This window comes from Balaenoptera borealis (genome assembly GCF_965194805.1).
Source record: "Balaenoptera borealis genome assembly, chromosome: 11".
NCBI lineage: Eukaryota > Metazoa > Chordata > Mammalia > Artiodactyla > Balaenopteridae > Balaenoptera > Balaenoptera borealis.
In genome coordinates, this window is record NC_138868.1 from 16,216,268 (window position 1) to 16,240,011 (window position 23,744).

Below are 23,744 nucleotides of genomic sequence, written 5' to 3' on the forward strand. Positions count from 1 at the left end.
CCTCTTTCTTCCTGATGACTAGAATACTTACATAATGATGAGCCACCTTCATCCTTGTAGATAAGGACAGCAACTTAGAGAAGTCTAGTCCTCAATCCCACTGGCTGCCATGTTAACGCTGAACTGATGTTGGACCGTAAAGGGACAGGAAAATAGGCTTCTATGTTGTTTAATCCACTGCTAGTTTGGGTCATGTTACAGCAGCTGATCTACCCAATACAGGATCTTCTTGCTTTAGATCTTGCTGTGCTGTCTGGAGCTGTGACAGCCATCTTGTGAACATGAGGGGAAAACCAAGGGGATAACTGAGAAGCCAAGTGAGAGTCCTACTTCCATTGAGCTCCTGAACTTGCCAACTCTGCAACCACTGATTCCAGATACCTTGTTAGGTGAGACAATACATTTCTTATTATTCAAGCTATTTTCATCGGTTTTTCTATCACTTGCAGGCAAAACATGCCAACTGAGGTACTCTAGGAGGTCTGTGGTAGAGTTGCCTAAAATCATGCCCTGGCCAGGGACAGTGGAAGGCCAGAGCGCAGTGGGGAGATTTGTGACCCAAACCCACTCCCCCATCAGGAGGTTCTGCCCTTTCCATCCAGGAGGTGCAAATCCAGCCTCAGACCTTTCTAGACAAAGCAGCTATCAAAAGAGCATTGACAGAACAGAGCCTCTCTGTTTATCCATCAGGAAGAAAGAGAGAGAGGCGGGTGAAGACATTCCACCTAAGTTGTGTGTTGGGGGGAGCATGACTTGCATCCTCTAACCGGGAATAAACGTGCTTCTCTCCTGGGTCCTTGGCAGCTTTACCCTGAGAGCTTTTATTTCTGTCCACAATTTCCGTTTCATGGAGCCAGGAGTTCCGCAGATCACTCAGGATCTTGGAAGGAAGCAGAAATCACATCAGAGAGGACTCTGAGGAGGATTTAATGAAGGGACTTTACAGAGGTGTGCACAGAGCTAAGGGAATGCTGAGACATCCTTGAGCACCAGGCAAGGGCTGCAGTGCGAGAGGGGCACCCACAGCCAAAACCTCGGTGGAAATACCCCTCTCTCCTCCGCCTCTCTGATCTCGCGCCAGTATCTCCCAGTACCTCACGCCAACCACGATGGAGAGAGTAAGGGAGCCTGGGGGATGCAATCCTTAGAGGTCGACCTCCTGGGGCAGGGAAGGAGGGGCAGAGCCTGGATGGGGGCGCGGGGGACAGGTATAAGAGAGGAGGGCAAGGGGAACTTTTGGTTCCGATCTGCTTGCTCCAGAACTTCCCAGCCTCGTGTTGTTGGGAGGTGCAGGTGGGGAGAAGGGGGAGACAAAGACCCTCTGGCTGGGCAGTTCTGGTTACGGAGGACCCAGGTTCAGAGGCCACTGTGCAGGCGGCTGGTGCCGGGCCGTTTCATAGGAAAGGGGGAGAACCCCAAGGATGAGAACCCCAAGGATGAGGGAGACAAAGAGCCAGCTGCCCTGCCAGGCGGGCACCAGAGGGGCTCTCGGGAAGGGCCCTTGCAAGTCAATGGCAAATGATGACACATGCAGGCAGATAAATAACTTAAAAGACCCAGGCTTTGCCGGAAATGCTTTCTGATGTCGGCTCGGCTCCTGGGCGGCCAGGCTGGGAGGCTCTATGTTTAATCAGGGCCAGTTGGGTGGAGACAACTGGTTGCTTTGGGTGGCTTTGAAAGGAGGCTCTGCCTCAGTCTTCCCTGTGGGGCTGCTTTTGCTCTGTCCCCAGGAACTCCTCTGCTCCAGCCCCAGCATGAGAAAGGTCACCGGAAGCCTTTCCCAAGTAGACAGGGAAGGTGGAGACCACGGGTTTGGACCTCAGAGAGTAGTGGGTTCGAGCTGCAGCTCTGCTACTTAAATTGTGTATTTAATTTAATCTTGTAGAACCTCAATTGCCTCATCTGTGAAATGGGGTAACAGTAGTACCACCTGGCAGGGACATTTTGAGGATTCAATGCGACTGTGTGCGTGCAGAGCTTAGCACACGTGGCACCTGCAGAAGAAGTGCTCAATGAGCGTTAAAGGAAATGGAGCTGAACTCCTGGGGAAAGCTGCCTGGGGTCACATCCAGGCTCACTTAGCCTCTCTAAGCTTCGGCTTCCTCATCTGTAAGAGATGCCACCACCTCCTATGGTTAACATGATGATTAGGAGGGTGACGGCGCCAGAGGAAATAGTAAGCACTAGCTAGATGGCAGCTGTTGTGATTATTGTTGTCGTTGTTGTTATTTCATGAGAAGATTGGGATGAAAGAACAAGTAAACCAAAGTCACTGCTAGAGGGTGTGGTCTAGACTATATATTTGGGGACGGGGCTGTTGTAATCTGGATCTCTTCCGATGCTGGTCCTTCCTCTCTCATTATCAGAGTAAGAAATGACACGGGAAGATGCCCCTCATGGTCACAAAATGCATCCTTGGGGTAGAGAGGGGGCACTAGTGAGTTCAGCATCATACAGGCTGCACCTAACGGGCTGTGGAACCTGGAACAAGTCATTTCCCCTCTCTGAGCCTCAGTTTCTTCATCTGTAAGACTCCTCCCAGCACAGCTGTTATGGTTGAATGTAAAGGACTTAGGGCCCAGCTCATAGTAAAGGTTGATTGCTTTTAAAAAATTATTCCTTGGACAGGATTAGGCTCCTCAGCACCCAGGAAGGAAGGAAACCTAACTGTCTCCTGGAATGCGGAGGGGAATGCACGATCAACATCACTAATCATCAGGGAAATGCAACCCAAAACCCCAATGAGTTATCGCTTCATACCTGTTAGGATAGTTATTACAAAAAGAAAACAGATGTTGGCGAGGGTTCAGAGAACAGGGAACACTTATACACTGTTGGTGGGAATGTAAACTGGTACAGCCGCCATGGGAAGCAGTATGGAGGTTCCTCAAGAAATTAAAGAGAACTACCATATGATCCAGCAATTCCACTTCTGGGTATTTATCCAAAGGAAATGAAACCATTATCTCGAAATATATCTGTACTCCCATGTTCACTGCAGCATTAATCACAATAGCCAAGGTGTGGAAACAACCTGAGTGTCCGCCATGGATGAATGGATCAAGAAAATATGACATGTAAATATTTATACACGCACACAATAGAATATTATTCAGCCTTTAAAAAGAAAGAAATCATGTTATTTGCAGCAACATGGATAAACCTGGAGGGCATTAGGCTACGTGAAATAAGCCAGACAGAGAAAGACAAATACCACATGGTATCACTTACAGATGGAATGTAAAAAAGAAAAGTTCAATTCATAGAAACAGAGAATAGAAAAGTGGTTGCCAGGGTCTGGTGGGGGTGTGACTGGGGAAAATAAGGAGAGGCTGGTAAAAGGGCACAAACTTTCAGCTACAAGGTGAATACGGTCAGAGCATCTAATGTACAGCACGCTGACTATAGTTGATAATACCGTGTTGTATAACTGAAATTTGCTGAGAGAGTAGAACTTAAATGTTCTCACCAAAAAAAACAGGTAAACTGTGGGGTTAAAAAAAAGACACAAGAGAGGTCATGCTCATATCTAGTGAACAGACCGTCCCCCAAAATGCCGTGGGTGGGGAGGAATAGCTCACTCTCTCCCCGCCAAGGGCCTGCATTTTCAGTTGATACCACACGCATGGGGTAGCGTGAGTTGCCATGATGCCTCCCACTGCCACCTGCGTACCCCTGGAGAGCAGAAGGTTATGTCTCCCTTCCCCCATCTCCCATATCTGAGCTCTGGACTGGTATACAATCGGTGCTCAGTAAGGAGAGTTACACATTTGTGCATGGTGTTACCATTTACAAAACATATTCACCCTGTGCTACCAGCTCAAGTGGACCGGGAGACTTGCCTAAGGTCACACAGCCGGTGGAGATCTAGGGATGCTCCCTTCACACCTTGGATAGTCCTCTAAAATGATAACTGAAGTGTTTTGTTTTCTTTTGAATCCTTACTGTATCTCAGATCATGTGCTGTGTGCTTTACATCCGTCACCTCATTCGATCCTCATAATAGCTTGGTAAGGTAAGTGCTGCTATTGTCCCCATTTTACAGGTGTAGAAACTGAGATTCCTAATGCAGGACTTGCCCAGGGTCACACAGCCGTCAGACCAGAGCCGTGATTTGGAAACAGATCCATTCTTCATAGCCTTCCAGATCCTTCAGAGCTCATACTCTCAACCACCACACTCTACTGACCAAAATTTCCTTCCCCAGCTCCAAAGTTGTAAACACTATGCAAACCCCTTCCTACAAAGTGTCAATATTGCCTGTCCTTCTACCTCATCCCCCACACTCAGGACGAGGCAAGACAGAAGGAACAGTCAGGGGTGAACCCAGAGAGCTGAAATAACATGATCGGGGTGAACACAACAGTTAAGCCACAAATCCGGGATTGGAAATGAGGTTTGTCAGATTCCAGAGACTGTACTGCTAACCATCATATAACATCACCTCTAATCATATTTAGTTAATTTAGTATTTAATTTTCTACACATATCTTATAGTGGAATACTTATAGTTCATTAGTTTCTCTGGTTATGGTTTCTACACATTATATTATAACTTGTTCTGAGCTCCTCTGGAGCAAGACTGGGTGTCACTCACCTTTTATTTTCTTCTTTTTCTTTCTTTCTTCTTTTTTTTTTCCTTTGGCTGCGCCTCTCAGCATGCAGGATCTTAGTTCGCCCACCAGGGATCGAACCGTCCCCCCTGCAGTGGAAGCGTGCGGAGTCTTAACCACTGGACCCCGGGGAATTCCCCCTTCACCTTTTCAATTGTAGCACCGAGCACAGTGCCTGCCATAGCCCTGGGACTTAGAGCAATGAATAAACTAACTAGGAGAGCCGAACCTCCAACCGCATTTGCTGATTTCCTTTGTTGATTTCCAGGGCTCCTTCCTTTACATCAAAACCTCAAAGACCTGAAGGTGCCGGAACACCGGGTGGTACAATGCCACAGCCCAGGATAGGCATGAGCTGCCAAGGGCTGGACTGTATACGGCAAGCTGGCTAAGCTTGTGGGCTCTGGACCCAGCTTGCCTGCGTTCAAATTCTGACTCTACACACAGTAGTTCTGGGAGCTCAGGCAATTTACTTAATCTCTCCCATCAGCAGGAGGGGTTGTCACAGGCAAGGCTTTGGGGATAGGAGTCACCTCCATCTGGGTGAAGGCATCTTGGGCTCCACCAATGGGCAAGGCAGATGGGGCGTAGGCAGTCAGTGCCTCAGTGCCTCTCCTCCATCAGACTCGCCTTTCGGCCAGCTTTGTAGTCCTGCCTGGCTGAACGCATGAAGCCTTGTTAATAATGAATAAGCCCCCGTCTACCTTACTTAACACTGAGCTCCAGCAGATGTACAGCCCTTTATAAATGATCCAGTCCAGCTGATTAGGTCCCATGGGGCACATTCCTGCAGCCAGCCTCTTGTTCCCCATAATGGAATCATAATGTTAATGTGATTTCAATTAGGGCTACATTACAGAGCACAGGTGCTGGAGTGCGCCCGTGGGCCGGGAGACTTCCCCGGGAACTCATTTTCCTGGGAAAGGTATGTGTGTTTCCAAGGTCTCCACCAACCTCAGGAAAAAGCAAGTCATCCCGGCTGCGGGGAAGCTGTGAGAGCAGAGATAAGAGGTATCCTGAGGCCAGGTTCCCTGCTCTCCCGGCCCCCCGACCCTGTGTTTCTCATTCAAACTTGACTAGTATGTAGGCCCTTTGACGGGAGAAAACATGTCTTGGGGACCCTAAGATCCACAGGCCCCGATTTGAGAAATACTGACCCAAGAACCAAAGTGTCAGTCTAGGAAAATGTCTTTTGTTGTCAATTATCACTGCAAAAGGGAGGTATTGCCTTGACAAAAGGTAATAGCATTTTTTTCCTTAAAAATAACTCCCATATAAGGAGAGTTTACCACGTGCCAGACATAACTCTTAATATTTTATGTGTAGGAAATCATTTCTTAGATTTAATCATCAAAATGAAAGCATGCAAACATTTTCATCTTTTGAAAATTATCATAGGATGCATTTCTACTGTACAGAGTGTCTGTAACTATATTAATATAATATATTATATATGTATATTATATATATGTATATAATATCTATAATATATATAACTATATATAATGTCAAGGACATCTTCAATCTGTAAAACAAATATATGTATGTAAATATATAATTATTCTCTATGTAAACATATAATGATTATCTATACTACCTTGTAGACTTTACGGAGACCCTGTGTTTTCACAGATCAGTCTCCTTCACTCCATGGTGAGCACTGGAAGTTAGTTCCAGTTAGAGATTTGGTATTTTCTTCATATTTGCATCCTCAGGGAGTACTTAGGTGATCATCTCAGTTTCCTCAACGTAACATGGGACCCACTGGATAGACATAAATTAAATGAGATAATTCAAGTAAAGCAATTAACATAACACCTGACACATGGTCAGCTTTCAGTAAATAGTCACCATTATTGTTCATAGCAATATTGTTGTTGTTATTGTTATTAAGCCTGTGGTTTTTTGAACAAGGGATTTACAGAGTGAGGGAGGGATGGCTGAATGAATAGATGATGGTGGATGGATAATGAGTGAAAGGATGAGAAGATGAAGGATGGTGATGATGTATAGAGAATGGACAGATGATAGCCTTGGATGGATGGATGGATGGATGGATGGATGGATGGATGGATGGTTGGAAGTTCTATCCTCTCCTTTCATAAGTAAGGATAGAAGAAGGGAAGCAAGAGAATGGCAGGAAGATCAAAAGGTCTCGGTGACTGGAGATGAGACTCAAAGTCCACTTACCACCCAACTTTGACCACAGCCCAATTCTCAACTATGCCCTGTAATGTAGCCTACCACTGGCTGCCTGTAGGCCGACTTGAGGTTGTGTCCCTGGAATAAGTAGAGACTTCCTTTAGAGCACAGAGGACCAGGTGCTGGTCCAGAGAACTGCCCTTGGCCAGAAAGGCTCCCTCAGAGCCTCAGGAGCCCCCCAGTTCACCAACCATGAAGTTGCTCCTTGGGGAAGAGAAGCCCTGAGCTCCTCTTCCACTGACAAGGAAGAGTGAATATCACTGTAGCCTGAGGTCCTCAGAAACAAGCACCCCAGTGCTGCCCCACTGGCCCTCGCCTCAGACACACCCTAGAGAAGTCGCAGGGAATAATCCCCACTCAGTTGCCCAAGCTGGATTACAGGAGGAATGAGGAACAAGGTGAGCCCCCAGGAGATGGCTTAGAGGGGGGCCCAGAATCCTGGAGCATCGCACCAGCAGGGACTCAGGGATCCTCCAGGCCACCCCACCCATTGGACACATGGAGACAAAGAGATGAGAGAGGCCGGCAGTTCCCAAGGTGCCCCCCAGGTCAATCAACGGCAGAGTCTGGGGTCTATCCCCCTCCTCAATGCCAAGGGGTCCTGTTATCTATTCCTTGGCTGAGTACGTGGCACCAGATGGCTGGACACAGTTTCCTAAGGGCTTGTTTATATTTGGAAACTGGTGTTCTTTTCACTACAATTCCCATAATGTTCCAGGTGAGTCATTATCCAGGGTTCCTAGAGGCCAACCGCCCCCCTCTCCCAGGTCTGTGGCTGATGGAAGGAGGTGGGATGAGTCCTTTGTCCTGTGAGAGCCCTTGGTTGTTATTCTTGGGACTCTGGCCTGAGAAGGGAGTGAGGATGGCATAGCAGTTCCGCAGGAGCTGCATGCGAAGCCGTGCCCAGTGGAAATGAGCTCACACCCGAGAAGCCCTGTCCCTTAGTGGCAGAGCCAGGGTGCCTGAGGTTGGAATCCCAGCCCCTCCCCTTACCAGCAGTGTGGCCTGCAGCAAGACACCTCCATCTTGCCCACATCACATGGCTGGATACAGAAGGATGGAGCAAGGCCTGCAAGAAAAGAGGAAAATTGGGCATGTATTTCAGGTCCTAGAAGCTAAGGGAAGAGAGTTTTCAAAGAATGCAGGAATTTTAAATGGCAGATTGAAGGCTGATTTACTCTGCTTCATGTACCCAAAGCCTACTAAAAACAACAATGAATTTGGAGGAGGGAGAAAAAAAAAAAGAGCAAGACCTCCATCTTTTTTTTTTTTTTTTGCTATTAAAAAAATTGAGATGTAATTGACATATAACATTATATTAATTTCAGGTATACAACATGATTCAATATTTGTATACACTGTGAAATGAACATTTAAGATTTACTCTTAGCCACTTTCAAATATGCAATACAATATTATTGACTATAATCATCATGCTTTACTTTATATCCCCATGACTTATTTATTTTATAACTGGAAGTTTGTACTTCTTGACCCCTTTCATTCATTTCACCCACACCCAAGCCCCCTCTTCTCTGGAAACTACCACTCTGTATCTATGAGTTTTGTTTTGTTTTGTTTTTTTGTTTTTTAGATTCCACATATAAGTGAAGTCATGTAGTATTTGTCTTTCTCTCTGACTTATTTCACTTAGCATAATGTCCTCAAGTTCCATCCATGTTGTTGCAAATGGCAAGATTTCATTTTTTTAAAATGACTGAGTAGTATTCCATTGTGTGTGTGTGTGTGTGTGTGTGTGTATATATATATATATATATATATATATATACCACATCTTCTTTATCCATTCATCTACTGATTGACACTTAGGTTGCTTCCATATCTTGGCTGTTGTAAATAGTGCTGCAATGAACATAGACGTGCCTGTATCTTTTCAAACTAGTGTTTTCCTTTTCTTTAGATAAATATCCAGAAGTGTAATAGCTATATCATACAGTAGTTCTATTTTTAATTTCTTGAGGAGTCTCCATACTGCTTTCCATAGTGGCTACACCAATTTACATTCCCATCAACAGTGCACAAGGATTCCCTTTTCTCCACACCTTTGCCAACACTTGTTATTTTTTTGTCTTTTTGATAATAGCCATTCTAACAGGTGTGAAGTGATAAATCATTGGGGTTTTAATTTGCATTTCCCCAATGATTAGTGATGTTGAGCATTTTTTCATGTGCCTGTTGGCCATCTGTATGTCTTCTTTGAAAAATATCTATTCAGATCATCTGCTTATTTTTTAATCGGATTGTTTGGATTTTTTTGTTTTGTTTTTTGTTTTTTTTTGCTTTTGAGTTGTATTTGTTCTTTATAGATTTGGGATATTAACCCCTTATTTGATATATAATTAGCAAATAATGTCTCCTGTTCAGTAGGTTCCCTTTTCATTTTGTTGATGGTTTCCTTTGCTGTGCACCTCCTTCTTTTATTAAACCAGAAAGTATACCTGCCGAATGCTATAAAATGTGATCTCAAACAAGAGAGGAAACAGAGGTCCAAGGAGGAAGTGATTGTCTCTCCAGATGGCGCAGTTGAGAGGTCTGCTCAGTGGATGACAGGGTCTGGGCTGGGTACAGACCATGGAGGCATCAGAGGCTTCAGATCCAGCTCAATACCACGGGACTGTGCGGGGGTGGGGAGGGAGCTTGCTGACTCAGCATCTCTCCCAGCCCAGCACAAAACACCTCCCAGCATGCGGAGACTGCTGGGGTGAGATGGAGAAGGAGGAAGAAGCTGCAGATTGCAACTCTGGAGCTTGGCAGCCCAGAGGCTTTTCCTGAGAGCCTGGGAACCCTGAGGGCTGAGACTGGGGGACGATGTGCTCCTGGAAAAGGAAATGAAAGGTTTAGTAGGAGTGTGTTGGAGGGCTTCCCTGGTGGCGCAGTGGTTGAGAATCTGCCTGCCAATGCAGGGGACACGGGTTCGAGCCCTGGTCTGGGAGGATCCCACATGCCGCGGAGCAACTAGGCCAGTGAGCCACAACTATTGAGCCTGCGCGTCTGGAACCTGTGCTCCGCAACAAGAGAGGCCACGATAGTGAGAGGCCCGCGCACCGCGATGAAGAGTGGCCCCTGCTTGCCGCAACTGGAGAAAGCCCTCGCACAGAAACGAAGACCCAACACAGCCAAAAATAAATATAAAAATAAATAAATAAATAGAATTTATTAAAAAAAGAGTGTGTTGGAGAACACACACCCTCATCACTCCCAGACTACCTACCCTGTTTCTTTCAACATCATCCTTCAACAAACTGCCAGCCTGTTCCAAGGTGAATAATAATCACAAAGGAACATCTCGGGACTGGGGGGAAAAAAAGAGGAAATGGAGATAAGCAAAAGGCAAAGGAGCCTACAGCACAAGAGGAGTTATTTAACAAACAAAAACAGAGGGAGAATTCAGGCACAGCTCTCCATGGACTCGGATTTGAGGCAGTCCGACCTCTCTGAATGAGCTAAGATGTCAAGGTTTTTAAAGAGATTGTAAAGCAGCAGACAGAAAGAGAGTGAGTTGGCGGCCCTCAGGGAAAAAGTGGAAGCAACAAGGACAGACATTTAGAAATTAAAAAGACATATTGAAAAGAAGAAAAACAATTCAGAATAAACAGAAACCTAGACCCGAGAAAGGGCACACAGCAAAATACACAAAAATAAATAGAAAAGAACAAACATATAGAGTATATTAGTTTCCTAGGGCTGCTGTATCAAACTACCACCAATGGAGTGTCTTAAAACAAAAACGTATTCTCCCACAGTTCTGGAGACTAGAAGTCCGAAATCCAGGTGTGAGAAGGATTGGCTCCTTCTGTGGGCTCTGAGGGAGAATCTGTGCCACAGCTGTCCCCTAGCTCCTGGGGACAGCTGGCCAACCTTGGCATCTTTGGTTTGTGGCTGTATCATGCTCCAATCTCAGCCTCCATCATCACATGTTGGTCTTCTCTCTGTGTCTCTCCTCTTCTTATAAGGACACCAGTCCTATTGCCAGAAGGGTCCACTCTAATCCAGTATGTCCTCATCTTAATTCATTTCATCTGCAACAACCTATTTCTCAACAAGTTCACATTCTGAGGTATTGGGGGCAAGGACTTCAACATATCTTTTTGAGGGGATACAACTCAGCCCATAACAAATAGTTATAGGAAAGACTAAAAGACGTGGAGGACAGACCCAAGAGATAAAACATTTGCACAGTTAGTGTTCCTAAAAAGAAAACTAGAACAAATGGAACGATGATGAGAAATATTCTGACAACAGGGCAAAACTTTCCTGAAATAAAGATTTGAATGTGGAGATACAAAATTGATTCAGGACCATCAGCATCAAGCATGATATTCTAATAAAACTACTGAACGTCAAGGCTAAAGAATCATATGGGCATCAAGGTACAAATCTCAAGTCATAGGAATGGGGGAAATCCAGCTGGCTGCAGACGTCTCTCTGTACATGTTCTGTGCCAGGGTCAGGGGCCACCATCTACAAAGTCCTGAAGAACAGAAATTGTGACCCAAGGGATTTATACCCTGATAAACTGCCTTCAAAGAAAGGCCACAAACAGACATTCCCAAACATCCAAGAACCTAGAGAATGATTCCCTGTTAGTCCTTCTTGAAACATGCAAACTACCAGGCAATGAAATCTAGTCAACAAGGGGATTTATCAAAATAAATGGCTCAGAATGGAGAAGCCAGGGTAAGCACATTGGTGATCAACACTGAATCCATTTAAATATAAAAATAAAAAATCAACTATAGTTCAATAAAAAAAAAAGAAAAATCTTTGTGAATTTGGAGTATAGGACACAGTGCAAATGTTGTAAACATCAACAATAAAATGATAATATTAATAGGACTAACAAGAATTGGGAGTTGGAGGAGAGATGGCGGGAAGAAGTGTGAATGCATTAATTTCTTCATTTTTTCACAGCAAGAATCAATAGATATTTGGGATAAAGTTGGAAAATGTCATTTTTAAAATAACATGATTATTCTAATCTCATAATTAATATTTTATACATTATTTTTATTCATTTTAAAATGCCTTATAGGAACTAATGTCACTTGTGGTAAAAGAGCATTTACCTGAAATTTAGCAATTTATTCCATTTCAATTTTCTGATCTATTTTAGGCTTTTTATTTGGAAATAATTTTAGACTGAAAAGTTGCTAAGTGTCCCCCATATACCCTTTCCCCAGCTTCTCCTAATGTTAACATCTTGCATAACCACGCCACATTTGTCCACACTAAGACACCGACGTTGAAACAATGTTATTAACTAAAGTACAGACTTTATTCAGATTTCACCAATTTTCCCACTAACTGCCTTTTTCTGTTCCAGGATCCAGTCCAGGGTAGCACACTACATTTAGTTGTCCCGTGTCTCCTTCGTCTCCTCCCATCTGTGACAGTTTCTCAGTCTTTCTTTGTCTTTCACAAATGACACTTTTGAAGAGTCGTGGTCAGGCATTTCGTACAACGTCCCTCAGTTTGGGTTTGTCTGATGTTTCCTCTGGACTAGATCGAGACTACAGATTTCGGGGAGGAATACCAAAAGAGTAAAAATGCCCTTCTCATATCATATCAGAAAGTACATGAAATTAACATGACATTACTGGTGACATTAACCTTGATCACTTGGTTTCACTTGGTTGAGGTGGGGTCTGCCAGTTTCCTCTGTGAAAAGAACCTGTTTTTCCCCTTCCATACTCCACTGGACAGAAGTGAGTCACTAAGACCAGCCCTTATTCAAGGGGAGAGGAATTAATCTCCACTTCCTAGAGGGAGAAGTATGAAAGAATTTGTGAACATATATTAAAACCACCACAGCAATGAATAAATATTTTTGGAGAGATACTTTGGGGACATTAATCAGTGGATCTTGCCTGTTGAATTATTACTCTTGTGTTCAAATGATGATTTTCTATTGCCCTCATTCCTTCTAAGTTTATTATTTGGAATTCTCTACAAGGAATATTTGTCCCTTCCATTTATTTATTTAGCTAATCATTTGTTTATGGCAGTATGGGCTAATGAATGTTTATTTTATTCTTTGGGTTATAACCAATACTATCATCTGTTTTGTTATCTGAATTATTCCAGCCTTGGCCATTGAGAGCTTTATCAGGTTGGCTCCAGTGGGGTTTTTTTTTTTTTTTTTTTCCCCACTGAATAGACTTTATATTTTAGAGCAGTTTTAGATTTACCTAAAAATTGAGTGGAAAATACAGAAAGTTCCCCTCCTTCACCCCTCCACACACACAGTTTCCTCTATTGCTAATATCTTGCATCTGTGTGGTTAATTTGTTACAACTGATGAGCCAATATTGACACATTATTATTAACTGAAGTCCATAGCTCACCTTAGGGCTCACTCTTTGTGTTGTACATTTTATGGGCTTTGACAAATGTATAATGGCATGTATCCACCAGTGTGGTATTATGCAGAGTAGTTTCACTGCCCTAAAAACCCCCTGTGTCATGTCTATTCATCCCCCACCCTTGAACCCTAGGCAACCACTGATCTTTTTATTGTCTCCATAGGTTTGCCTCTTCCAGAATGTCTCATAGTTGGAATCATATAGTAAGTAGCCTTTTCGGCTTGGCCTCTCTCTCTTAGCAATATGCATTTAAGGTTCCTGTATGTCTCTGTGGCTTGATAGCTAATCTCTTTTTATCGTTGAGTAATATTCCATTGTATAGACATACGACATTTTGTTTACCCACCCACCTATCAATTCACCTATTGGAACATCTTGGTTGCTTCCAAGTTTTGGCAATTGTCAGTAAAGCTGTTATGAACATTCATATGCAGGTTTTGTGTGGACATAGTTTTCAAATAAATTGGGTAAATGCTTAGGAGCACAGTTGCTAGATTGTGGTAAAACTATGTTTAGCTTTGTAAGAAACTGCCAAATTGTCTTCCAAAATGGTTGTAACATTTTGCATTTTTACCGGCAGGGTATGACTGTTCCGGCGGCTCCACATCTTCACTTGCACTTGGTGTTGTTGGTGTTCTAGATTTTAGCTTTTCTAATAGGTGTGTGGTGGTAATTCAGTGTTGTTTTAATTTGCAGTTCCCTAATGACTTATGATGTTGTATAGCCTCCTGTGTCATTTGACATGCCTCCACTTTTTTTTTTTTATGTAAGCACTTTCTTACTTTTTTCTGGCAGTACAAGATGCTCCAGGCTCATCTTATATTTTTTCTAGAATTCAGTCCCAGAATCAGCCATTTCTCCAGGGAGTCCTGGTTCTTTTTATTAGAGAATGGTATTTAGAAATCAAGATCTGAGTGCTAGGTGTGATTGTTACTGGAGTGTCACTGCTTCCAGGTCCTCTCAGCAGACAGAGCTAGGAAATGCATGTATACACTCATAACTATATTTATTTCTGCATTTACTTGTATATATATTATAATAAACATGAGTTCATACTGACATCTTGACTGTAATCCACCATTACAGCATTCATTCTAGCCTTCCCCCTTACTTATTTGTAATGTCTTTCTTTAACAGTGAAAAAGCTGGCTCTCATTATCTAGAATATATATATATGTATATATGTATGTATGTATATATGTATATACAGCCCTAGTACAGAGAATGGATAACCTGGAGGGTGAGAGTATAGTGTCTGTGTACTGTGTTTCCTCTTTAGGTTTACAGTATTGAGTCAAAAAACTGTTTTCAGAGTTACTTAGGTCAGTTCCTTTTCCCCCACTAAACTTGTTTTTATACTATTTTATACGATTAAAGTCAAGTAAAATTAAATGCAATACTTTTTATTTTAAAATAGGATTTTTGTTATCCCGTATTATTATAGTACTTCTCTCTATTTTTTATTATCTCTCTGTCCATCCTTCTCTCCATAAGTATGCATAAAGCAATGCCTGGAATTGTATTAACCAAATGTTAATAACAGTTGCTTCTGGGTGATGGGATTTGGAATAATTTTTAACGTTATTCAGGTCCATATTTTGTAACTCATTTTTATAATAAGCATACATATTCTTTTTTACAGAAAACAAGGAATTGTTCTCTAAAATCAAGGAAGAAATGGTAAACAGGTGGAACACTGCTGAGGGGTAAAATCCCTAGTGGATGTAGTAGCTAGGAGATCATTTGGGGGCCTGATGGGAGCCATCACTTTGGAAGAGTGAGGGACGGCAGCCAGATTGGAAAGGTAGAGGAATAAATGGAAGGCGTGGACAAGGCAAGCAATGAAGCTGAGCGCTTTCTGGTGTGTAGCACACCTGGGAAGCACCCGGAGCTTGTCCAAACACATTCCTGGGTCCCACCCCCAGGGCTTTACGTCAGCAGGTCTTGGGTGGAGCAGAGAACTTGCTTTTCCACCAAACTCCCAGGTGATGCTGGCGCTGCTGGTCCTTACACTAAACTGAGCGGCACTGAGTTAGGCAAGTCTTTTTTTTTTTTTTTTTTTTTTTTTAAGGATTATGACATTGTTTATTATCCAGTAGGGGTGAACTTATAGGAAAATAGAAGCCTTGGTTTTTTTTTTGTTTGTTTGTTTGTTTGTTTTTAAAGTTATTTATTTATTTATTATTTATTTATCTATTCATGGCTGTGTTGGGTCTTCGTTTCCGTGCGAGGGCTTTCTCTAGTTGCGGCAAGCGGGGGCCACTCTTCATCGCGGTGCGCGGGCCTCTCACCATCGCGGCCTCTCCCGTGGCGGAGCACAGGCTCCAGACGCGCAGGCTCAGCAATTGTGGCTCACGGGCCCAGCCGCTCCGCGGCACGTGGGATCTTCCCAGACCAGGGCTCGAACCCGCGTCCCCTGCATTGGCAGGCAGACTCTCAACCACTGCGCCACCAGGGAAGTCCCATAGGCAAGTCTTTTGAGAAGATTGATTGGCTGTGAGGGAGGCAGGAGAGGACACTGCAGGGAAGTTGCTTTGTTTGGATTATTTTTGTTGTTGATATCTGTTTGTTTTTTATGTGCTCCTAGTCATATATAAACAACAAAAAAAATAGAGAATTACAAAAAGAAATAGAGAAATCAATAACCTTAGTGAGAGTTTTTTTTAATACTTCTTTATTGGAGTATAATTGCTTCACAATGCTGTGCTAGCATCTGCTGTACAACAAAGTGAATCAGCCATATGCATACATGTGTCCCCATATCCCCTCCCTCTTGAGCCTCCCCGCCACCCTCCCTATCCCTCCCCTCTAGGTCATCGCAAAGCACCGAGCTGATCTCCCTGTGCTATGCTGCTGCTTCTTAGTGGGAGATTTTAACACACTTTCTTCAGTAACTTTAGAGCAAGGTGGTAAAAAAAAAAATCAATAAGTATGTAGATGATATGAATAACCTAATTAACAAGCAATGCCTGATGTATATAGAGAAATACATCAAATAATGACAGAATTATTTTCAAAGGCACATGGAATTTGCCAAAAGATTCTACCGGGCCATAAAAGAAGTTTCAAAAAATTTCCAAAGATTGAAATAATACAGAGTACAGGCTGGTCTTTGACCATTGTGAAATCAATTATGATGATAATCGCAACATTTTCAAATGTTCAGAAGTCATGCAGTACACTTCTATTTTCTTAACCCTTTATTTAGAAATAATGTCAAATTTACAAAAAAGTTGTAAAAATAAAAATAGTACAATGAACATGTATATTCCCTTCACTCAGATCCACTTATTGTAAACATGTAAAGCCATTGCTTTATCACCCCTCCCTCCCAGGCCCCCCATGTCCTGACCCCAGCACACACACAGTTTTTTCCAAGCTCTCAGCTGAGAACAGTACCAACTTACTGTGGTGCTCTAAGGACAATGGTGCTTCAAGGACAAAGGACGACCCTGCCTGAAAAAGTTTCAGAGTTACACCCCCTACCGGACTCTTAATCTCCCTCTCCACCCTGTTGCGATGGTTACGAAATTCCTGAGCCCACCTGGGCAACGCCCACCTGGGCAACAGGACCTGTCCCAAATAAGGAAAGGCATATGCCCTGTCCCACTCCCACCCTATAGAAGGAAGGTATATGCGCCTCGACCAATCAGTAAATGAAATTTTCACCTCGGACCATTCCTTTGTTTTCTGGCTATAAAAACTGATCAGTAGCACATGTTCGGGCTCGACTCTCCTAGACTACTAGGAAGTTGGCCCGCTGCTCTGGCAGCGACCCTTCCCTCTAATAAATTCTATCTTCTTTACATTCTGCCTTATGTCTGGAAGTTCCTTTCCAACCCGCGTTCGGACCACCACTCTTACCAGCCACATGAATGAGTTCCTTAGAAGTGGATTCTCCAAACTCCCATGAGCTGCCCCATCTGATGCTGAATGGAGCAGAGCCAAGCCTTGCCCCAAATCACAGATTTGTGAGTTAAACAAATGTTGTTTTAAGCCAGTGAGTTTTGGGGTGTTTGGTATGCAGCAGTAGGAACTGGACTAGATATTTCAGGGCTTGGGAGATGAGTGGTCCAGAGATACATTAGGGCATTGTGGGTATTAGGAGGCTCCTGTATTTTCAGTGGGAACAACCTGCTGTAGGGGGTGATTTCCTCCTTCTGTCCTGGTGCGGGTAAAGAGAAAGCTGAGAATCAACTCATCTAGGGTCGCAATTTTGCAGGTGGGTGCAAAAGACAGATGGAAAAGTGTGATTCAGGAACTGGCCAGAGGGTCACTGAAATGGTGGACCACCATGGATTCTAAGCTGGATGCAGAAGAAAGCGGAGGTGGAAGGTGGTTGCCAGAAAGGAAGTAAATAAAAAGGTATAATGGTTCGTTTAGTGTGTCAACTTGCCTGGATCATGGGGTGCCCAGATCTTTGACTAAACATTATTTCTGCGTGTGTGTCTGTGAGGGCGTTTCTGGATGGAATTAGCATTTGAATCAAGGAATTCAGTAAAGCAGTTTGCCCTCCCCGGTGTGGCAATCCTCAGCATCCAATCCGTTGAGAGCCTGAATTGAACAAAAAGGCCAAGGAAGTGAGGCAGGAGATAGACGGGCCCCAGGCTGAACAGCTGGAGTTGTCCCCTGCGGACACAGACTCTAAGATGAAGAGGAGGAGGAGCTAAGCCCTGCCCAGATAAGAGACCACACATTTCTCATTCTCGAGGTCAGGAAGACCTTCCCGACCGCACAGGCGCAGAAAGGCTCCTCAGAGGTCAAAGGAAGGGGGCGTCACCCCATAGTCGGTGATGTCAACCTACCCATAGGCCTGTTCGCTAGAATCCATCTTGGCTAAGAGATGCGTGCGCACACATGGGAGGACCCTGAGATAAACCAAATAGGGACACAGAACCAAGCAAAGTAAGATGATTGGCCAAAGGAAACCCGGAAGAAATGCCCTATATAAGTGATTCAAACCACCACGAAGGCGTGACTCTCTCTCTAAGCCCACCTGTATGTCTATCCACAGGTACTCATTTTCCTCCTAATGAACACTTTACTTGTTTCACTACTTTCCGTCTTTGTGGGAATTCATTTCTGCAGCCGTATGGGCCAGGGCCTTGTCGCTGGCCACTGCTCCCAGGTGGTCTAGTGGCTGGGATTCAGCGCTCTCACTGCTGTGGCCTGACTTCAGTCTCTGGCCGGGGCACCGAAATCCTGCTTCAAGCCGCTGCAGGCTGAGGCCACCCAAGGCCAGAAGGGCTCATTCAGCCTTTCCTGTCTGATTGCTCAGCTGGGACCCCGATCTTCTCCTGCCCTCAGCGCTCCTGGTTCTCAGGCCTTCAAACTTGGACTGAATTACCATTGACTTTCTTGGGTTTCCAGCTCGCAGATGACGTATCATGGGACTTCTCGGCCCCCATAATCGCACGAGTCAATTTCTTATAATAAATCTATCATCTATCTATCTATCTATCTATCTATCTATCTATCTATCTATCTATCTATCATCTCCTATTAGTTCTATCCAGAGAACCCTGACTAATGCTAGGAGTCAGGGCATTCAAGACCCCAGTGAAGCTGACAGATGGTTGTAACTGGAGTACAGCCATTATCAGGGAAGATGAGACCAGGAAGGCTGGGTCTCTACTGAGAAGCTGCAGGAGCAGCCCTGGCCGTAGGGCAGGGCAGTTTTAGGTCTGATGAGGACTTTGTCTTACTGGCTACTGCTGATTGTCTCTCAGATGTCAACCTTCCCTTGCTTCATCACCAGGTACAGACACCCTTCTCTGCGCCCCGCTGGGTTCTGTCTCCTCTTTGTCAAGAGCCCTGCTCACACTGAATTCTCTTTGTTTCTTCCCCCTCTGCCTCCCTGAGGGCTGGCTCTGTGCTTTGTTCACCCCTGCATCCCCAGCACCTGGTCTGGCACATTCTGAGGCCCAGAAAATGTTTGCTAAATGAACCAATACTTGAAGGCAGGACTGATGGATGGAGAGTCCAAAGGGACTCTGACAATGGACGAAGTCCCACACCCTCTCAGGCTCATTCTTTCTGCCCCACTTTCCAGAAGGTAAATGGGAAGCCAGAGAGGTCAGAGGCCTGCCCAGGTCACACAGCAGAGCAGGCCCGGTGACTGAAGCTGCAGCAGAAAAAAGATCAAGGGCGAGGTGGTGGTGGTGGTGGGAAACAGCTGGAAGGAAGCCCCTAAATCCCTGTTCTGCAATGTTTCAGCACCTCGCTGGACCGGGACAGACACCCCCCTCTTCTCACATCTTCCTCCCTTCACTGGCCGGCTGCAGGGAGCCGCCCAGCCCAGGGGCCAGGGGTGACTGCCCCAGAGCATTTGGCAGCCTGTTGACTTAATCCTTGCCTGCGGCAGGGAGGGTGGGGAGCGGGGGCGGGGAAGGGCCCAGCTGTATCTCGGCGCCCACCGCCCCCCTCCGCTCCCCAGCAAGTAAAAGGAAAAGGACAATTAAAAGGAAACCCAGAGGTGGGAAGGCCGTTTTCCAAGCCAGGCTTGGGGCTTCCCTGGGAGGAGGAGGTGCCCAAAGGAAATCCCGTTAAATGGATGTTTATTTTAATGGGAGCTGAAGGGAGAGGGGCTGAGACCAATCCTGGGGGTGGGAGGAGGAAGGGAGGGGAAAAGATGCAGGGTCTGTGCTCACAGACGGGCCTTTGTGAGCTTCCTGAAGGCTGCCCATTGAATAAGTGGCCAAGATACAAGAGGCAGACAGCAAAGCCAGAGGCGCTGGTGCTGAGGCAGCCATCTGGGTTGGGGGGTGGGGGTGGGGCATGGAGATGTGGGGACGAGGTGGGACTAATTCCTTCCTTCCTTCACCTCCAACATCCCTTGGGTCCTGATGACACCTTGACTCCACGCTAGGGGGTGGGTAAATAATGGCCCATCAGCCCTGCTCCCTGCTGCAAGTAACAGGGGAGACGCAGAGCTAGGTGGTCTGTGGTAATGTTGGTGGGGCAGCCAGAAGCACAGGGTATTTGGGAGCATGGGGAGGCCCAGGGGGCACAGGGAAGATAGACTTCCCAGGGTTGTCCCACCGTTCGGGACCCAGGGTCTTACGGAAGGGGTACTCTGAGGCTTGTCCTCACCTCCAGGTGATGACCTGGTGGAGAACCACTTTCTCGGTGCCTGGAAACCTAGCTGGCTATGGGGAGCCCTTCCCCCAGCTCCTCTGCTCATGGGGTCCCCGTCATCCTTGATGGAGCTGGAGACCTTCCTGATGACTGGTCAGCCCCTAACATTCTTCTGGGCAGGGTTCACTTCCGTCCCTCCTACTCACTCCCTCATTCAGTTCACAACTCTTCACTGAGACACGATGGGGTGTTCAGATTCCAAGACGAAATGCTTCATTCATTTGCTCATTCATTCATTCATTCACTCCACAAATCTACATGGGGCATCTCCTCCGTGCCAGGCACCGCCCTGGGTGCTGGAATTTGCAGTGAACAAAAACAATTAAAAATCCTTGTCCTCATGGAACATCTTGTGGATAGAGATGAGAAAGAAATGAGTAAACTACATAGAATGTCAGATCCGATGGTGCCGTGGAGAAAACAAGGCCAGGGTGGAGGTGGCATAACTGCTGCAGTAGCCACACTGTTCCTCCTCGTTCTAACGCTGAGAGGAGCATCTGGGCCTGGCTCGGAGCTGAGATCTCCAGACCATCCCATTCCAGCCTCACCGCTGGCCTGTGAGTCAGTTCTGGGATTATCCCATCTTTGGGAGTGACCGTATGGAGGCCCCCGGAGAGAGTGCCGTATGTGCCAACAGTGACAAGCTGGTCCGAGAGGGGTCATGCCTCAGTCCCCACCCTCGAGGGCTGCTTGGGGGCCCCAGCCACGAGCTCCTGCTTTGGCTCAGGCCCAGGAGGCTACAGTGATCAGAGGCCTTGTTAAGCATGTGGCTCTCGTCTGGGGACACCCCCACCCCCACTGACCACGTCATCAGTCCTCTTGGGGCTCCCACCTGCCCCTGGTCAGTAGCCAGGGAAGCAGTGGGGTCAGGAGAGAGGGTGATGGATGGAAGTCAAGAGGCCTGGGTTCCAGCCCTGCCCACCCCCGGCCTCACCTGCCTGGTTAATTCGAGGTCCCTTTCCCACTCTCTCTGTCTCTCTCCTAGTCTATGGAAGGAAGGAGATTGGCTGAGATAATCCCTGAGGCCCTGCAGGGTCTACAGCTCAGTTTCCTCAGCCGGATGGGATGCTCTCACCTTGACCACACCCTTGGACAGGATGAGACAGCCTCTCCCGTGAATGCAGATTCAGGGGGAGCTCGTGACTCTGGCAGGTAGGGAGGGTGGGAAGCTGGCTTGCTATCCTTTCAGGTTATCTCCATTTGTGAAATGGTACGTGTATTACCAATTAAAACACAAACAAAAAAACCCGAACTTTAAATGTAAGCCTTTCTACGTTTCCTCCTCTTCCGGGAACCGCAGTCCGTTCAGCAAAGTAAAGGCTCTTGACTTATCCCTGGGGCTGCCTTGCTGGTGACGACATCTCAGGGCCTGGCGCATCATAGCAGGAGCTCCTACTGACACCCTCTGCATTCGTTCCTGTGAACAGGGGTGCGCCGGCCTCCCCCATGTGCACACCTGCTGGATTCAGGCCCCTGGTGCACAGACGCCCTACTTGATTGATCTCAGAAACCCCCTCCCCACCCCAACCCCCTCATACACACAGACAGACAGACACACAGACACACAGACAGACACACAGACATACACACAGACAAACACAGATACGCGCAGACACAGACACACATGCTCCCAACGCCCTCTGGGGTGCTTTACCCATCCCTTAGTCAGTGATTAAGACATATTTGCTAAATAATAAATGAGCGCAAACTCTCAGATCCAGGAAACCAGAGAGCCGGGCTGGGCCCAGCCTGTCTGCAGTTTCTCCGGCCTTCCAAGCTGCCTGCAGTCTGTTCAGTGGGAGAAACCGCTGAGCTGATCTGTCTCACTGGGGCTGGTCTTAACGTTTCTTTTGTAATTTTTGAGACCAGGAGAGCTGGCACCGGTCGGGGTTACCCAGGGAAGAAGAGAAAGTGAAAGGATAGCTGTGTCCCTGGAGGGGCTTCTGGAAGCAAGGCTCTGGCCCTGCCTGGGGATGCCCCTGACTGCCGAGCTCCCACTGCCTCTAATGGACTGCCCATCCCCACGTCTGGCAGGGCGTGCGAGCACGGAGGGTCCGGAGTAGTCAGTCCGCACGTGCTGAGGCACACAAGCCTTCAATCATGTCTTCTGTGGTCTGATCCACCCAACCTAACTGGCTGCTCCCCTGCTGAACTTGAACTTGACTCTCTCCAGATGTAATGCAGTCCACAGGGAGCCATGGTCAGCCCATATGTGTCCTGTCTGGAGTTGTCCTGGGGCACCTCTAGGGAGTCTGGTCTCAGGATCCCTGGAGGAGTGAACTGGTTCCAGCTGATCTGGGTGTCTGGTATGTGGTAGGGGGTGGAGAGTGAACTGAGCATCAAATGGGGCTGAGCTGGCTTGTTGAAGGCAAGGCCCAGTTCTGACCCCAAAGAGCATCCCTTGCCTGTCCCAGAACCCCAAAGGCACTGCTGCCCCCAGGGGCAGGTGGAAGGTTCAAGAAGGAAGTTGTAGACACCGAGGTTCCAAACCCAGGCCCTGATGGGGAGCCTGGGTTCCAAACCCAGGCCCTGATGCTCCCTGATGGGGAGCAGGAGAGCGGGGAGGGGGATGGAGGGGGTACATCTAAGACAGAATTCTACCCCATTCTGGAAGGCCCTTTATGAATTATCTTGTCTAGTGGTTCACGATTTGCGATTTTGTGTACCCTGTTAAGAATTACAAAAATAAAGGGCGGTTGTCTGGCAAAATTACCATTACCAGCCCTTATTTTATAAAAGAAATGGTACTCTTTAATGCCAAAAATGTAAGAGGAAGGTGGTATGATTTCAAGATAATGGGCAGTTCTTTACACAGAAAGCACTGGGCTTTTTGGAAATCTCAATATACAGTGCTTTTTTTTTCTTCCTTGGTGATAAAAATCTCCTTATTGACTAGCTGCTGTGAGCAGAACAGTGTTTGGAACAACGTGGAAACTGAGGCCCAGAAAGAAGTGACATGTTTGGGTCCCGTGGTGAGTGAGGGGCAGAGTGGACCCCGAGTCCAGGGCTCTTTCCACAGCACTGGTTCCTGGGAGTGACTGGGGCTCCAAAGTCCTGCATGGGTGGGGGTCTGCTCCCTGCTGGAGGCCCGGTGGGGCGACTGTTCCCAGAGCCCTGGGGGACAGGTAGCACAGAGCCCTCCTCTCCCAGCCTCCCACAGTCCCCCGGGGCCGGCTCCAGAGCCCACTCCAGGCTGTAGCTTCAAGTTTTGCCTCTGGCTCAACTGCCAGCAGTTCCCTCTGGGAACACTCCGTGCCCTTGGCTGCCAGCTTTCCTGGCATGACGCGTCTCCAGTGCCAGGAGGGAGGGGGCCACATGTTCTCCATATGCCACCAGGGTGGGACTTTTGCACTGAACAACTGAGCTGCCTTCTCCTCCTCCTCCCCCTAGCAGACCTCCCTGCCTCTCT

General features: G+C 46.4%; 1 long non-coding RNA gene across 1 annotated transcript; it reads left to right on the forward strand.

Annotated features, from left to right (window-relative positions):
* Nucleotides 1-4,618: 4,618 nt before the first annotated feature.
* On the forward strand, nucleotides 4,619-21,567 carry LOC309606178. The gene is made up of 2 exons (XR_014231685.1): nucleotides 4,619-15,234; nucleotides 15,667-21,567. It is a non-coding gene; the product is annotated as an uncharacterized lncRNA (long non-coding RNA).
* Nucleotides 21,568-23,744: the final 2,177 nt, after the last annotated feature.